The 19,317-nt window shown below is 38.0% G+C and overlaps 1 protein-coding gene across 3 annotated transcripts in view; it reads right to left on the reverse strand.

The window, feature by feature from the left end:
• LOC150102627 (papilin-like) overlaps positions 1-19,317 on the reverse strand; it is an 843,028-nt gene that overhangs the window by 27,036 nt on the left and 796,675 nt on the right. The gene's annotated exons all lie outside the window — the stretch shown is intronic.

The following is a 19,317-nucleotide window of genomic DNA, read 5'->3' on the forward strand; positions in this document are numbered from 1 at the left end:
CCACCCCCCCCCCCCCCCACCCCCCCCCCCCCCCACCCCCCCCCCCCCCCACCCCCCCCCCCCCCCACCCCCCCCCCCCCCCACCCCCCCCCCCCCCCACCCCCCCCCCCCCCCACCCCCCCCCCCCCCCACCCCCCCCCCCCCCCACCCCCCCCCCCCCCCACCCCCCCCCCCCCCCACCCCCCCCCCCCCCCACCCCCCCCCCCCCCCACCCCCCCCCCCCCCCACCCCCCCCCCCCCCCACCCCCCCCCCCCCCCACCCCCCCCCCCCCCCACCCCCCCCCCCCCCCACCCCCCCCCCCCCCCACCCCCCCCCCCCCCCACCCCCCCCCCCCCCCACCCCCCCCCCCCCCCACCCCCCCCCCCCCCCACCCCCCCCCCCCCCCACCCCCCCCCCCCCCCACCCCCCCCCCCCCCCACCCCCCCCCCCCCCCACCCCCCCCCCCCCCCACCCCCCCCCCCCCCCACCCCCCCCCCCCATTTGAAATTTAAAACTTAGCAGACGACAGACAATCTTCACACATTCTATCAAGCAGATTGCTGGTTAAAAAGATTGCTTGAATGCAATAGTAGTTGTGTATAGCAGAATAAATCATAAAAATTAAATGTGAAGAGCATTTTTCTTATCCCCCCGCCCACATTGTTCTTTTATGCGATAACTTGAGTTTTTATTATTTGCAGGTATTTAACCGCCCATCATGTTCTATGAGTTGGCTAGAAAGACATATTCTATTACATAGCGGGCACAGACCTTTCAGGTGTATAATTGAAGGTTGCTATCAAAGGTTTGCGTCTAAAACTGGTTGTAATCGACATATTAACTCATATTTTACTAATGAGCCAGTTGGTACGAGTAAAATTTCTTATAGAAAGGAAGATGCATTCATGAAATTCTCTAAGCGAAAGAGTCCAAAGAATAAAGCTAAGTGTGCAGCAGGTAATTAAAATACTTTTTGGTGCCAAGTGTTTTACAAATTAAAACAAGAATGTATTAAATTATTTAATTTTAATTTTTTATTTAGTTTATTTATTTATTTATTTTAGTTTCTAAATTGGGCACTACTAGTAATAATGAGATTTCGTCTTAAGACATCATCAGTACAGTTATTACAAAGAATACTAGGAATTACATTCAAAGGAATAGTTAGTACGCATGCTTATATTGGAATCCCTCTACGCGTACAGTAGCGATTTGAGGAATTAAAAAAAATCAGCTGTAATTTAAAAATAAATTAAAATATACCTGATAAATTTATTTTATACAATTGAGGATAATAATTTCCCAGACGTTTGGGACAGTGACAGTCATTACGGTTCAGATTGGGTCTGTGACGTATGGGTTCAGTACTTTCTTTGTATAAACGCTCATGTTTATATAAAGATCTATCTAGCAGCTTAGTGTTTTTCCATTGGATCCTATAGTTAGGTTTTTCGACTCCATGTTGTGCGAGGCCAGATTTGTGCAGTTTGATAAGACGGATGTGCTCTTGATGTTCAGAGATGCGTTTACTTATAGATATTCCTGTTTGTCCATAGTAAGACATCTTACAAAAACATGGAACTTCACATATGCCAGATAGCATCATAAGTGAAAGCTTGTCTTTTGGAGAAGGTAGCAAATTGTGGATCTGGTTGATAGGTAGCGGCGAATTTGTATTTCTTCATAATTTTTGACAGACGTTCCGAGATGCTTTGATATATGGTATCGGAGTCCTACTTCTTCTTCTTGTCTGGGTTGGTGTGTAGGGGCTGATGATTTTTTTGAGTTGTCTTTAGATTGTATCCATTTAATAAGCCTGTATCTTTTATAATTTCCAATTCTTGTTTTAAAGATTCTTCAGAGGAACAAAATTTGAGTCATCTGTATACCAAAGATTTTATGATGCCATATTTTTTAGATGGATGGTGAGCCGATAAATTGTGGATGTAACGACCTGAAAAAGTTGGTTCGATAGACAGAAGTGGAAATGGAACCATCTTTTTCGTGGGTGTTTTAGAAAAAGGTTGCCTAAGTTAGGTGATAAGGGAGAGCCCATTGCTGTTCCTTCCTCTTGTTTATAAATTTTATCTTTCCATGTGAAGTATCGGGATGTGATAGCAAATTTGAATAATTCCACAAAATAGGATGCAAATTTTTGAGTTAATTCGATTGTCTCCTTGTGAGGACTATTTATGAAAAGAGAGAGAGAGAGAGAATGTCGAAGCTTATTAGCATGTCTGTTTCTGACAGTTGAATGTCATTTATTTTTGTATGAAATTCTGTGGAATTTTTAAGTGATGAAGCTGAGTGGCCTATGAGAAGGAGGAGAAAATTAGACAAAAATCTTGATATTTTGTAAGTGGGACTGCTTACACGAGCTTCCCCACTTACGATCATAAAATTCACAATAGGTCTAAGGGAACAGTTGTTTTTGTGTAATATTTGATGGTTCCCTGATTGTCTTAGATACCAATTCATACGACCGGGAAATGAATCTACTGCTTCGAGATCGCAATACATACTCCCAGCTAGATTATGATCCTACAAAAAGACAGCTCAAGAAACTCAACAAGTTACTGGATGAAACAACATCCATAGATCAGGAAACCATCAAAAGACTCAGAACATACCATGCTAGGCCTCCTAGAATATATGATTCACCTAAATTATTTTCATGACTACATCCAAATATGGACATAAATTTATTGCCTGCATAGTAATAATTTATATTACACAAACATGTGTTACAAATTTCGTGCAAATGAAATTGCAATATGTTTTTGGCAAACGTTACAAATTTCCTAAGATAGATAGTTAAGGAATTAATGTACAGCGCTTATGAAAAGTATGCAGAGAGACATTTCAGTATGGAATATGTCCACCCAAAACTGCGATGCAGCTCTCCAACATCATACCATGCTTGGTACCAAGTGATTCACGGGTTCTTGAAGCAAACTTGCCCACTACTCTTTCAGAGCAAGGAGGATGAGGCCTTGTTTTCTGGAGGGAAATTTCGAGCTTCAATGCGTCTCCCTATTGTGTCCGAAGAATGTGCCACTGGGTTGAGATCTCGGAAGCGTGATAGTCACTGGATTCCATTAATATCCTCAGTCTCCAGGAATGAATTCTTCGCCTACAGCACGACAGAACAATGGAACATGACGTTGAAGAACTTCGTTGCAATATCGTTCACCAGTCAGTCCCGTTTTCCAGCACTTATAGCTCGGTGCGTCCATTCAGCATGGTGCTGGGGGCCATGGTGTGGGGAGGCATTCTCAACAGAGTTGAGAAGTAGGGCCATGATTGCTGAGTCCATGAGAAGATTACGCAGGAGGAATGGTGTGCAGTTTATTGATCTATGGAATGGACGAAAGGACTTATCACATGCCTGGTGGGTTATACAATTAAATGGTTTTAGAGTTAGATGTTTGGAGAAAGTGTTGTTTAGTGAGAGCTTGGAAGTGCAAAACCAGGGAAACTAGAGCTATTAGGGACGATGCAATCAAGCCTTTCTGGCCACCATTGTGATAAATGAGCCCGTGTATAGAAATTATTATGCAATGATGAATGCGATTTCACACGTATCCGATTTGAATGTGTTGGTAATGACATTACACGAGATAATTGTGGGCAGGGGCGACATCGGCACTGCGGAACTGCAGCACCCCCAATTTTTCTCGATATATAAATATATTTATTAATTTATTTATATTTGCTTGTAATATTTAATTTTATCATCAACAATCCTATACAATTCTCTTATTTTGTATAAAAAATAATAAAAATCCATCTTGTAGCACTTAGGAGGCCGAAGGACGCTATCAGCACTGTGTTTACCACAGCGTCATATTGCTAGTATTTGCTACGTGCGCAAGCATATGCACGTCATAGTGAGATGCGAGCTATTAGCGTAATGCGGCACTGTCCATCGCGCAGTTCCACTGTTGTTTATATGCAGTTTGCGCCAGTAGTAGAGTGTTCGTAGTGCTTATCGTGTTTACTCCGTGTCTTTAAATATTTGGACATTACAATTAAAGACATAACATTTGTTATATTTTTTATTTTAGAACATTATTGGGGTTATGATAATGGATTTTATTTTTAAGTAATTTTGAATTATACTAAACTATATAATTTTATTGATAATAAACAATATTTTTTCATGTTTAATTTTTTTAAAAAATTTTTACCATAATTTTGATATTTTATCCAAACACGTATACACTGTACTTACAGTGTGTATGTATATTTCATAAGTTGCAGCATCCCAACGATTTCAAGCCACGAGCCGCCACTGATTGTGGGTACAAGAAGATGTTGAAATGCATGTACACGAAGGCAAGAGGTATCAGGAATAAGAGAGAGGAGTTTTGGCATCGATCTTATACTTGGCCAAATATTGTAGTGAGACTCAATAAGATATAAAAATGCATATTCAGACAACTTTGAAATCAAAAAAGGAGTAAGACAAGGATGTGTCTCATCACCCTTACTGTATAACATATATAGTAAGCAAGTTTTTAAAGATATTGCTAAATTGAAGGATGTAAAAGTTGGGGTAAACAACAACTTCAGCTATGCAGATGACACAGTCCGTATAGCTGAATCTGAAGATTATCTTCAAAACTTAGTCACAGAAATTTACAACAGACAGACTTAGACATGGAATTAATTATTAACCTAAAGAAAACAAAGTGCATGATTATATCAAAAGAACCAATAAATACGGAACTAAACATAACTGTTAACCAAAAGAAAACTGAACAGGTTCTGTGTTTTATATGTTTGGGACAAATGTTTACAGACGGAGGAAGTCCCCTTAAAGGAATAAAAAAAGAATAGAGATAGCAAGAAAAGTCTTTATTGATATGCAAACTGTTCTAACATCCAGAGGCATTAACATAGACACAAGAAAAATATTAATAAAATGCTATATATGGTCAAGCCTTCTCTACAACAGTGAAACTTGGACTCTAAATAAAGAAGCAGAGAAAAAAATTAAGCTTTCGAAATGTGGACCATCAGAAGAATGTTGAAAATATTATGGACAGTGAAAAATGAAGATGTTTAAAGAAAGCAAAAATGAAAAGAACATTAAAGAAAATAATTAAAGAACAAAAACTTAAATATTTTGGACATCTAACTAGACAGGACGGCATTCAGAAATTAATATTAGAAGGGAAACTGGATGGAAAAGAGGGGGAGGAAGACCCAGGAGAATGTGGTTTGAAGCCATTAAGGAGTGGACTGGCTTGAATTACCATAAATGTTCCAGAGCAGCAAAAGAAAGAAAAACTTTCCGTGATATGGTTGCCAGCCTTCTTGTAGGGGATGACTCTTGAAGAAGAAGTTTTCGTTACAAAATAAACTGCAATAATAGTTTGCAAAGGAAACTGCGGCAAATAAGGCTCACCTAAAAGTGTGTCATACACGATGCGTTGAACACCATAATAGAATAACGATCTGCAACAAGAAGTGCCTTTTAACGATAAGGCAAGAATTGAATCGCGCGTGTTATCGCTACAAAGCAGGGGTATTTGACTTGGCGGGCTGGATTGAGGCATAAACCAGATCTCAATTGATCCGACCAATCAATACTGGGATATTGATTGGTCGATAGTTGAATACATCAGTCTTTGCAGCACCCTTGTGCAATGGGATTACCATACATTCTTTCCGTTCCTGTGGAATCTTCCCTGTTCTAAGGATGAGTCTCAATAGATCACAGTATGGTGGTTGTTCTTCTAAGCACGACACTCAGACCAGTACCTGGGTCGTCTGCGGACGATTTGGTGCCCGCACGTCACACATCAAGGCAGCCGTTGAGCATAGTCTCGATGACTGCCTTGATGCTTCCGTTCTAGTGGCCTCATTGCCAGAGCGATCGCACCGTAACAGTACGAAAGCAATTCCGGCTAGCGCTGCCTTTCAAAATGGCACGAACGGTATCGTTGCAGTGGCTAAACGGGATTCTGACTTATAGGCGTTCAGTCATAATCACACGGATGGTAGTTTCGCACTACTGATCGCTCGACCAAGCACATGCAGTGCCATACCCGCTTCGAACCCCAGCCGGAACGGCCCAGTGCTCGGTCCTCAGTCCTTGTCCCGAGGTTACGGATCCGTCTTGCTGACTTTCCTTACCTACATTATTCTATCAACTAGAGGCTGTTTACCTTGGAGATCTGTTGCGGATATGGGTACGGTCCGGCACGAAAATCACACTCTCTCCCTCGAATTTTCAATGGCCGACAGGAGCGCTCTTGACACCGCAGTAGGCGCGGTGCTTTATTTACTTTACTTACTCTTTTAGCACCCGGCTGATGGGATATACGTGTGCAGTAGCTCTAATACCTGTCTTCATACATCTGAGTTTCTTCAGAAGAGATAGCAGTGAACTCAATGTTGCATACACCAGGTTGATAGCTGTTGGCAAAATGGGCACTCATTAGTTGAACAACCTCTTCTGCATCTGTCACCCACATACTATCTGCATTCAGAAAAGTTATTCTTTCGTATTCATTCGTTCTTTTACTTGCAGCATATCGACAGAATTCTCGTGAGTTGTCTTTGGCTTGCAGAGACAGTTTCTTTTCAAACTCAGACTTAGCTTTCCCTACAGTAGTTGTGACTCTTCTGGCTTGCTGCTTATAATTTTCATAACAGACATCATCCTTATGCAGACGGTATTCCTTCTACATATTCCGTTTCTTACGAATCTCTTACTTAATAAGGTTACACATCCATTTGACTCCTACTCTATTTATTCTTCTAACTCTCTGGACATATTCTGATATTGCATCATTTAAGTATTTTTGAAATGCTTCCCATACACTGTGGATATCCACCTTCCCATCTAACAATTCCGCTGAACTCAGTATACACCTCAGTTGGTCATAATTTCCTGCTTTGTAGTTTGGAATTTAACATTTTCTGAATGGAACATTCATAAACTTAGTCACTTGGCAAGTGAGCACCGCTTGATCACTGTCACCACCTGGAGGCAGAATAGTTACGTCTTTAACTGAAATACCCTGTGACACTATAATCAAATATAACACTCTTTGGCCTTGAGTTCCTTCTGTCACATGGTGCTTTAGGAAGTTGTCTCGCAACATTTCAATAAAGTCAGTTGCATTCTTTTCATGAGATTTTACTGCTAACGAATCAATATTTGGATACTTATAGTAATATAATAGATAATGTAGTAATAGCTCTTGCTACGAAATTTTTGATGCCTTTCTTTCTCTTGTGTGCTAGGTGTTGGTGGGAACTAGCATGTAGATACCTTATAGTATTGAACTTCTTTCTATAAACTTCAAAAATAACATTGACTATCAATCCATTCCTGAATTCTGTCTTTCACCATCTACTCTGATACCTTAACTGCCCCTCCTGAAAAAATGACTGGTCTGAAATTTACTACATCTGTCTTGAAGCCGACTTCCCCCTTTATATAACAGAACTATTTTACTTAAATATAAAGAGCTAATAAAGCTTCATTTCGGCGATATAAACATTATTTAAATTAAGGGGATATTAAATCCCACAATGTTTTAAAACTGAATAATAAACTCAAAGATTGGAATCAGAGAGTTTCATGCCGAATATAGTAAACTATAAAGTATTGGCGACCACTAGCGTGAGCTAATGCAAATGACCCTAGTATGTAGAACAATACCGGGGAACTCCAGCAAAGTCAGTAAAGTTCTGATCGCTATTCTTAGGTATTTTCCATAATGTAAAAACACATTTCCTAGGAAATGTATGCTATTATTACATTATGGTGGGAGGTCACTACCCAGACCGGTTTCAGCCTTTTTTGAGGCTTCATCAGTGAGTAGCTAGACCAATTAATACCAAAGTGTATAGCGAAAAGAACTTATATACTCTGTTATACGAGTTTCCAAGCAGGTGCAACCATTGCTTCATTTCGGCAATATAAACATTATTTAAATTAAGGGGATATTAAATCCCACATTGTTTTAAAACCGAATAAGAAACTCAAAGATTGGAATCAGAGAGTTTCATGCCGAATATAGTAAACTATAAAGTATCGGCAACCACTAGCGTGAGCTAATACAAGTGACCCTAGTACGTAGTACAATAAATCCTCCTTTCTTTTAGTGTTACACGGTGATCAGCATTCATTTTAGAAATTATGGACTTTACAACCGTGTTATAAATAACTTTTTTAATATCCTGACATTTCGATCTTCATATTGGGTAGGGCAATAGTGAATGCAGATGACGTCAAAATTTTGCAGGATGATTTGGATAGATTGGAGGTCTGGGCTAAGGAGAATGGATGTCAGTTTAATGTGGCAAAATGTAAGGTTATGCATTTTGGGGTGAAAAGATTGGCGGCAGTTTACTGCATTGGTGGAACCCTGCTCCAGGAAATTGATGAGGCATGAGATTTAGGAGTGTTGGTGGATAAGGAATTGAAATTTAGGGGACACATTGCAAAAGTGACCAAAACAGCTCATCAAATCACTTGGTTGCTGAAGAATACGTTGACAAGCAGAGACAAGCAGGTTATTGTTCCTCTCTATCGAGCCTTGATAAGACCGCATCTAGACTACTGTGCTCAGATTTGGTCACCTAGGTTTCTTCTTGATGGGGAGGAGGTGGAGAGGATCCAGAGGCGAGTGACCAAGATGATAGCAGGTCTGTGGAATGAACCGTATGAGAACAGGTTGAGGATTTGTGGGTTGCATATTGGTTGATAGGCGGAGGAGGGGAGATATGATTGAGACATTCAAATTACTGAAGGGTTTCTATAAAATTAATTCAGAAGATATTTTTGAGAACAGGGCTGGTTGTGGGAGGACTAGGGGACATCCATGGAAACTGGGCAAAAGTGTGGTTAGTAAAGGTGTTAGAGCTGGGTTCTTTACTTTTAGAGTAGTGAATGAGTGGAATGCGCTCCCTGAGTCTGTAGTGGATGCTGCGACAGTGAATGAGTTTAAGGCGAGGTATGATAGATACTGTATGAATGTCAGATAGTTGTGATGAATATGATTTGGGGCCTCCCTTGATGAGTCTAATGACTCCCTGGAGTTGCCCGTAATAATAGTAATAATAATAGTAATATTAAGATCATCTGTAGCATATATAGGACAAGCTAAGTTACATTACATACAGTAAGCTAGAGAAACAATGAATTGATCACAAGTTATTCTACTGGCATGACCTCTAGTGAAAAAAAAAAAAAAAATATTATTATTTATAAACTACATCAAGCTAAATTCTATTTATGATAACATGAATAAACATTCTTTCTTATAGATAGTTTTCTTTCAGTATCAATGATGTCCTATTTTTAGCATTATAATTGTTATTTTTGATTTAGGATCCTGGATTTTCTACAGTCCTGTTTATAGTTGCTCTTAGAGAGGAAGGTTCCATGGCTCGAATATATACCTTCCATATGTTTGGGATTTTTAGACCATCAGTATTGTTCAGATCGGGGTGGTTGGTAATAATCTCACATGCTTCCTTAAATTTGCATTCATACCATGTTTTGGTGTGATGTAGACAATTAGCGTTTTTCCAGTCAGTTCTATGTAAGGTGTTCAAGGGCATGATCAGACAGGCCAGCTTCACCATAATTATTATATTTAATGTGTCGTTTATGTTCTTTTTTGTCTGATAGGAATTGTGCGTCCTGTTTCTCCTATGTATGGTATGTTACAGGTGCAATAAATACGGTATACTCCAGGGCGGGCCAGCAGAGGGAGTGGATCTTTGGATGAGTTGAGTAAGCTTTTTTAATTTTGCAGGAGGTTTGAAGGTGGCTTTGAGGTTGTATTTTTGTGGTATTCTGTTTATATTATCTGATGTCCCTTTAATGTAAGGAATGGTTATAGTTTTATTGTAGTCTTGTATTGTATTGCTGATAACTGTTAAAAGTATTGCTGATAACTTTAAATTCCTCTTTCAGTGCCTGTTCACTGGAGCAGATCTTCAGAACCCTGTTTTTTAGAGTATTAATGACACCTAGTTTTTGTGTTGGGTGGTGGTGGCAGGACTTTATGCGTATATATTGGCCAGTATGTGTCAGTTTCCGGTAAACAGTGAAAGAGATTTCCAGAAGGAAGACGTATGACAAGTGTATCTAGAAACGGAAGTGTGTTCTGTTTTTCAATCTCAATTGTGAGCTGTATGCATTTGTGTTTTTTGTTTAGGTGGCAAAGGAATGTGTCTAGCGTCTGATGGCCATGGGACCATATCGCAAAAACATCGTCAACGTATCTAAGCCAGACTTTGGGTTTTAAAGGAGAGGAACCTAAAGCAAGTTGCTCAAAATGTTCCATATAAAAGTTAGCAGTAGAGGGGGGGGGGATAATGGCGAGCCCATGGTTTTGCCTTCTTTTTGTAGGTAGAAAGCATTTTGCCATACAAAATAACCAGAACAAGCAATACATGTGCAAAGTGCGGCGTGATATCTGGAGGGAATTTGTTCTGTAAAAGAAGGATTGTGCCATTGATTAGGACATTTGTAAAGAGGGCAGAGATGTCAAAACTGACTAATAAATCATCTTTTTCTAATATAATGTCTTTGATGATGTTTATGAAATGATTTCACAGCTGTTAATTCGTGTTTTGTTAAGTTGCTTGTTATTGTTTTGAATCTTAAACCTTTTTCTATGTTACAAATAAATTCAAGGTTGTTTATCGACCTGGGTGCTACAGCAAAATTTAGACCTTTATTAAGTACCGAGAGTTCGTCTTTGTTTAAAGCGTGGTTGGATAGGTTAATTTACTTTAGGTTCCTCTTCTTTAAAACCCAAAGTTTGGCTTAGATACGTTGATGATGTTTTCGCAATATGGTCCCATGGTCGCCAGACACTAGACATATTCCTTAGCTATCTAAATAAACAACACAAATGCATAGAGTTTACAACTGAGATTGAAAAACAGAACACACTTCCATTTCTAGATACACTTGTCACACGTCTTCGTTCTGGTAATCTTTCCTTCACTGTTTACCGGAAACTGACACATACTGGCCAATATACAATATATACAAATAAACTCCTGCCACCACCCAACACAAAAACTAGGTGTCATTAATACTCTAAAAAACAGGGTTCTGAAGATCTGCTTCAGTGAACAGGCATGAAAGACGAATTTAAAGTTATAAGCAATATTTTTCAAAAAAAATGGGTACAGCCAAAACACTATTAACAAAATTCTCTACAAGACCTCAATAAAAAACAAAGACAAACCAGACTACAATAAAACTATAACCATTCCTTACATTAAAGGGACATCAGATAAAATAAACAGAATACCACAAAAACACAACCTCAAAGCTACCTTTAAACCTCCTGTAAAATTAAAAAGCTTACTCAACTCATCCAAAGACCCACTCCCTCCGCTGGCCCACCCTCGAGCATACCGTATTTATTGCACCTGTAACATACCATACATAGGAAAAACAGGACGCACAATTCCTATCAGACAAAAAAGAACATAAACGACACATTAAATATAATAATTATGGTGAAGCTAGCCTTTCTGATCATGCCCTGAACACCTTACATAGAACTGACTGGAAAAACGCTAATTGTCTACATCACACCAAAACATGGTATGAATGCAAATTTAAGGAAGCTTGTGAGATTATTAAAAACCACCCCAATCTGAACAATAACGATGGTGTAAAAATCCCAAACATATGGAAGGTATATATATTCAAGCCACGGAACCTTCCTCTCTAATAGCATCTATAAACAGGACTGTAGAAAATCCAGGATCCTAAATCAAAAATAACAATTATAATGCTAAAAATAGGACATCATTGTTACTGAAAGAAAACTATGCATAAGAAAGAATGTTTATTTATGTCATCATAAATAGAATTTAGCTTGATGTAGTTTATAAATAATAATAATTTTTTTTTTTTTTTCACTAGAGGTCATGCCAGCAGAATAACTTGTGATCAATTCATTGTTTCTCTAGTTTATTGTATGTAATGTAACTTAACTTTCCAATATATTTGTATATGCTCCAGATGATGATCTTAATATGAAGATCGAAACATCTGGATATTAAAAGAGTTATTTATAACCCGGTTGTAAAGTCCATAATTTCTAAAATGAACTATTTTATCCTCTTTTCCACTCCACTGCCACCTCAAATACACACTGTTCTTTGCAGACAAATTCATCGCAGGAAAACTGTTTGCCAGAAAATTCATTGCAGAGTTTAACTATTTTTGGAATATTTTCATTCTATATAAAGTGAAATTAATATTTTTTATTTTACTGATCAGTGTGTTCCCCAATTTCCATTTATTTTTTAAATGGTAAATCCTTTTTTGTCTTACTTAGATACTACAAGTTCTATAGATGGATATTCATTTTTTTACAACCTGTGTAAGGTGGTTAGGGTGTAACGGCATCAAATTTTAGAATGTTTATTGATTTTTGAAACTTTTCACTATTTTATGTGAACTTAAGACACTTACATGGATGTGATTTGCTTTTTTTTTACTGATCTAATTCAGAAGATGAGATTCTTTCAATTATATATTTATTTTGAAACTGACTAAAGAGAGTTTGAAGGCTATTATTGTTTTATATCTAAATTTTCAGTAAATTCCCAATTATTAAAAAAAAAATTACAACAATATAATAATCAGGAATTTGCATAAAAATGATATAATAATATTTCCCAAAAAGGGGATAACTGAAAGCCAATAGATCTTTAAGTTCATTTGGTGTAGAAAGGCCTTCATCTATCCTTATATAACTGCTCTATAAGAATCTACTTCTAAGTAAAAGTTTCATTTTTTTCCAAAAAACTTTATGTTTAGTCAAGCTGGCCTGTTCTGTTAGTTCTGATGAAGATGGCAAAATATGCCATCTCAATTTTCAATATAGATAGTTTTCAAAGAGGGTGTGTGTGTGTGTGTTATGTTAAAAAAATATTGTGGCCATGACATGATGTATAACAAATTATGAGGTCTATAAATAAATAGAGAAAAACTATTATCACCAGTGAAATAATAGATGGAGACAGAAATGGATTGGACATGTACTGAGAATGGACAGAGGAAAAATTCCAAGGATAACCGTGACATGGATCCTAGAAGTAAAAAGGAAAATGGTATAGCCTAAAATAACATGGCAAAGAATGACAGTAAAAGAAGAAAAAAAAAAAGACTGGTGGAGAGAGGATATCTGGAGATATGTAGAATTAGTTATTATTATTACGGGCGACTCCAGGGAGTCCTTAGACTCATCGAGGGAGGCACTAAGCATCATGTCCACACAACTATACGACATTCTCACAGTATCTATCATACCTTGCCTTGAACTCACTCACCGTCATAGCACCCACAACAGACTCTGGCAGATTATTCCACTCATTTACTACTCTAAAAGTAAAGAACCCATCTCTAACACCCCTGCTAACCATACTCTTGCCCAGCTTCCATAGGTGTCCCCTAGATCTCCCACCACCAGTTCTGATCTCAAAAATATCCTCTGAATTGATCCTATAGAAACCCTTTAGCAATTTGAATGTCTCAATCATATCTCCCCTTTTCCACCTATCAACTAATTTCTGCAACCCACAAATCTTCAACCTGTTCTCATATGGTTCATTCCATAGACCCGCTATCATCTTAGTTACTCGCCTCTGGATCCTCTCCACCTCCTCCCCATCAAGAAGGAACTTAGGTGACCAAATCTGGGCACAGTAGGCGAAATGAGGTCTTATCAAGGCTCGGTACAGAGGTACAATAACTTGCTTGTCTCTGGTCGTCAAGGTATTTTTCAACAACCAAGTGAGATGAGCTGATTTAACTACTTTTGCAATGTGCCCCCTAAACTTCATCTCCCTATCCACCAACACTCCCTGTCCCTGAAGTCCCTGGCCTCATCAATCTCCTGGAGTACAGTTCCACCAATGTGTTATACTGCTGCTAATCTTTTTACCCCAAAATGCATAACCTTACATTTTGTCACATTAAATTGACATTCATTCTCCTTAGCCCAGAATGCAAGATTTTTGACATCTGCATTCACTATCGCCCTACCTAACTTGGCATCATCAGCGAACAAATGAACTGTACCTCTTAGATCCTTCCCTATAACGTTAATGAACAGATTAAACAGCAGTGGTCCAAGAACAGAACCCTGCAGCACACCACTAGTCACAGGCCATCTTTTGGACTCTACTCCCTGAATAAACTACTCTTTGATATCTCTCCATCAACTACCCACTATCCATCTCACCAACCTATATCCATTCCCATATGTTGTAGTTTACGGATTAGAATTCCATGTGGTATCCTGTTAAACGCCTTTGCCAGGTCCAGCAGTATCACTGTAAACCCATTACCCTTATCCAGTTCAGCCGTCACCTTGTTATAAAACTTGAGCAAGTTACTGAGGCATGATCTACCCTTCACAAAGCCATGCTGTCCCCCATACAGTATCTCATTTTCATCAATCCATTCCTGTATTTTTCCCCTGACTACTTTCTCCAAGACGTTGACAACGACTCCTGATATGCTGATCAGTCGGTAATTTGCAACCGTAGTCTTGGATCCTGCTTTATGCAGTGAAACTATTTTCCCCTCTTTCCACACCTTCGGGACTAAACCAGACCCGAGACTCAGATTAACCAACATGGTCAAGGACACTGATAATTCCTTAGCCGATTCACACAAGACCCATGCCAGTATACCATCCAATCCCACAGATGTATTCACATTAAGGTTCTATAATAGACTATTCACCTCCACTTCATTCATCACAATTCATTAAAATGTATAAATATAAACTAATGGTTCCTTCATTTTTTTCAATGTCACCACCTGGATGATATACTTTTGCAAAGTGCTCGCTCAGTAACTCCACTATATCGACTGATTCAGTGACCTCCTTACCATCGTCATTCCTTAAAATCATTTTGCTGTGTACAGTTTTTTTCTTGCTTGCAGCATATTGAAAGAACTGTTTGGGATTCACTTTAGCTTGCATAGCTAGTTTCCTTTCATAATCTGCTTTTGCTTTTTTTACCACACTCATTACCGTTCTGGCCTGCACTTTATACCATTCATGTGCCTGCAGGTCACCCCTTTCTTTAAATTCCCTCCACATTGTTTCTTTTTTTGCAGCTCAAGCTTAATGGTGTTATTCATCCATTTAACTCCTACTTGTTTTACTATTCGGACCCTAGGTATACAATCAGCCATAACCTCCTGTAAATGCTCCTTGACCACTTCCCATGCTCTATCGACATCCAGCCCTTGCAGTTGTACATGCCATGGCACTGATCCAAACAATCTGCTAAGCGTGTCATACTTGCCAGCACAGTAATTCCACATATACCCTGTCTTAACCGAAAATTCCACACCTTTAGCCACCTCCCAGGTCAAGACCTTATGATCACTCTCACTAATAGGCGGCAACATGGTCATATTCATTACAGTCAAATTCTCAGATGCTATTACCAGGTCAAGCACTCTCACACCCATAGTATTTTCAATTACATGCTGTCTCAGATAGTTATCCCTTAATAATTGAATACAATCCATTTCCTTCCTCACATGTGTCCTCTCCTCCTTCCAATCAATGTTACCATAGTTGAAATCCCCCATAATAATTACCCTCCTTCCACTCATTTCATCAATTCGTTTATGCATACTATCTCCACCATCTATTCCATCACCTGGTCTGTAGCAGCACCCAACTGTATATTTTATTCTGCCAGTCTCAATCTCACACCAAATAGCCTCAAATGAGCTCTTTTCACTATCCTGCGATACAACTTCAATTCTCCTTGGCTGCAGTTCATCAGCTATCATCAATAACACCCCCCTCCCTCCATTTTATTCTCTCTGTCCCTCCTAAACACACTATAACCTACACATTCTATCCCACTAACTATATCATCTTCCATCAGCCATGTTTCACTAATGCCAATAACCTGTGGCCAGGAAGAGGCAATCAAGGCCAAAAATTCTTCCTTCTTGTTCCTAATACTCCTGGCATTAGTATACATGAAGTGCAGTGATCCCTTTGTCCCACCCCTATCTTGATGCATTATTCTAAATATCCCATTCCCATTTTTGTCCATAGTACTGGCTTGGGTACATTATATACATTCTTACGCTCAACTGTCTCAGTGATGTCCGCATATCCACTCCCCCCTCCCCTCCTTGGTAGTTCTAGTTTCCCTGGTTCTGCACATCCATTTTCACTTCATTCAGCAACAATTTTTCCAGTCTCCAAATTGTAAAAGACATTTTGCAAGTAATTTTGCGAAGATTAATTTTGGCCAAGTGTACCATGGGGCATGAAGAGGATAGGTATATAGGATATAGAAAATGAATTAAGAGGAAATATCCAGTTTTTTTTTGCAGATAATGTAAAACTGGTAGAGAAATATTTAAAGAAATATTTAATGAGAATGATATAATTTGAAGGATGATTTCAATAAACTAGCATTATAGGCAAAGGATAAAGAGTGACAGTTTAATGTGGCAAAATATGGAGATATCTCTGAGTGAGGATATGCTGCATATAGATTACTGTGCATACATTTAGCATGTGGTGTTCAGAAGGGTGAAGATATTGAAAAGGATCGAAAGACAACTAATTAAGGATGCATCTGATTTAAAGAATACTGAGTATGAAGACAGACTGAGGGAATGCAATTTGTAGCATCTAGTTGATAGGAGTATGAGAGTGATGTAATTGAGACAATAAGTTGGTAAGGGTTTAAAAGTTTATTAGAGACATGTGCATTAGACATAATATAATTTTTAAATAACAGCTTCACACATGTAAGAGAAAACTAAAGATAATTTATTATTCTTATATATTTTGCTCAATATGTCATGAGCTTCTTTTGGGGAGAAGGCAGAAGAACTGGTAACAAAATTTGAATTCTGTATACAAGAACAAATCATACAGCATGCATATAATGTGTGTTTCGATTGCAGCTGTACAGTAGAAGGAAACACTGTTACAGTTCAGAGACATGGATATAAATGTATAATTCATTAATTTAAAAAATATAAACAATTAACAGCAATCACTTCCCAAAACTTAGAGTTCTGTCAATCCTTTGTGTTCTCAACATACAATTTCTTGCTATTTCCTGTTTTATTTCCCATGATTTCCTTTATTTATGTATAGTTCCTGGCCTACATGATCCCTACATCATTCTCTCATCATTGTACAGTTTCCTGGTATTTCCTTTGTGTGCCGATTGCAATGTCATTTGCTATGAAATTTGGTTCGCTATTCAAAGGTTTCAGCTTTTAGTGTATGTAATAGTGAGCTTAAAATAGCATTACTTTTTATGAGACTTTCCTAAAGTTCATTATAGTGCATCATTTCATTATGGTGGTTATACAATCAAAGCTGGTCTGATGGGGAGCCAGCTGAACAAATTCATGTAGAGAGAAATTAGCCAAAACACAAAACGAGCAGTAAACAAAATAGGATTCAAATCAAATTTAAGTTATGAATCTGAGAATTGAGTTAGAAATAAACCAGTTGATTGACTAAATACACTAAATACCACATAAATGAGAATTTAGAATAAACTTGGGTAGAAATAGTTGAAATCAATGCAGAATTATATTAAAAATGAACATGTTAAAAAAGAAGTTAACAATGTCAGAATTCAATAATGTGTGAACAAAGCTAATGTAAAGTGGTATGGTCATTAATTCCAGGATGGCAAGGAAAAAGACTTAGAGGAAGATCAAGCTCTAGGTGAAATGATGTACTATGATGCAAGGTGCATTATATGCACCTTGGAAGATATATATATAAGATCTAATAATATCTAGCAATGCAAAATGGGTAATCATAATGAAAGACTAATTATCCAAACACTGATTTGAGGTAGCAGTAAAATCACATGAGAAGAATTAAAATGAATTTATTGAGCTGTTGAGAGACAACTTCCTCTAGCAGCTGTAGAAAGTTTTTTCACTTGGTAATAAATTAAATTAAAAATGTCAAGAAATTATTCTTGTTTAATCCTATATCCAGGTATAAGCAAACAAAGTTTGTAGATGAAATTTCTTCAAGACTAGGCTATATTTTACACAAAGGCTAATGACTTCACATTAATTGCCTTAGTATCTCATAATGCAGAGCATACATCCTTTGGGTGTGTATAATGCTATGCATTATGGGAAAGGTCACTACCCAACCTTTATTGGAGTACTGTGCTAAGGTGTGTGACTAGGCTATATTTTATACAGAAGCTAATGACTTCACATTAATTGCCTTAGTATCTCATAATGTAAAGCATGCATCCTTTTGGGTGTGTATAATAACACCTCTCTTTCTCTCTCTCTTTCAAAAACTCTGAGTGATCTACAAGATCACTCTAAATCTCATGGAGTGACCCAAAATAATCACTTATAAACTCATTAAACTCTCATCAGTGACAGACAAAAACCTACTAACAAATAGAACCACTCTACTTCCTGGAATCAAGCAAAGACAAACATTATTAAAATTGAGGTAAAATGCAGGGATTACCTCTCCAGAAACTCTGAGCAATCTGCAAGATCACTCTAAATCTAAGTGATCCAAAATGATCACTATTAAACTTTCACAGTGACTCTACTTCCTTGGAATCAAGCCCAAAGACAAACATTATTAAAATGTCTTCAGTGGGAGTCAGACCCAGAAGAAATACTAAGGTTGAATTAATGCAGAATTCATATATTTTCGATATATGATAAAAGTAGTAAAACGATGTATCACCTTATTATTAAAATTATCTGGAAAGAGATAGTTTTTTTTCACTTGTTTGCAAATTACATTAAACTAAGGAAGAAATAATATATTCTTGTTTTTAAATATAAGAAATTATATTATTGATAATATATGGCCAGCCTGGTTGGTCGAGTGGTGTTAGCATTTCCACTCTCCAGCTAAAAGGCTGCAGATTTGAATCCCGCCGTGGGCATGAATGTTTGTGATTGTCTGTGGAAGTGGTGGTAGACGGTAGATGGCGTTGGTGTAGTTGGTGGATTGAGTGGCGGAGACAGGGAGAGAGATGTAGAGTAGGTGTCCTCCCTCGATGAGTCTTTGGACTCCCTGGAAGTGTCACGTAATAATAATAATAATAATAATAATATACAGGTATATATTAGCTTCTATATAGAAGTGGCCTAGTCATAAATGTACTTCAGATGAATTTTGTTTTCTTACAGTTCAATAAAGAAGAAAACAAGAATATAATTTCTTGGTGAGTTTAATTTAATTTGCAACACCAAGTAAAAAAAAAAAAAACTTTCTATATGATGTAAGAAATGTTCATTTCTTTTTTGCACTGTGACT

This window comes from Typopeltis vanoorti, chromosome 10 (genome assembly GCF_054136105.1).
Source record: "Typopeltis vanoorti isolate ZY-2024b chromosome 10, IOZ_Tvanoo_1.0, whole genome shotgun sequence".
NCBI classification, from domain to species: Eukaryota; Metazoa; Arthropoda; class Arachnida; order Uropygi; family Thelyphonidae; genus Typopeltis; species Typopeltis vanoorti.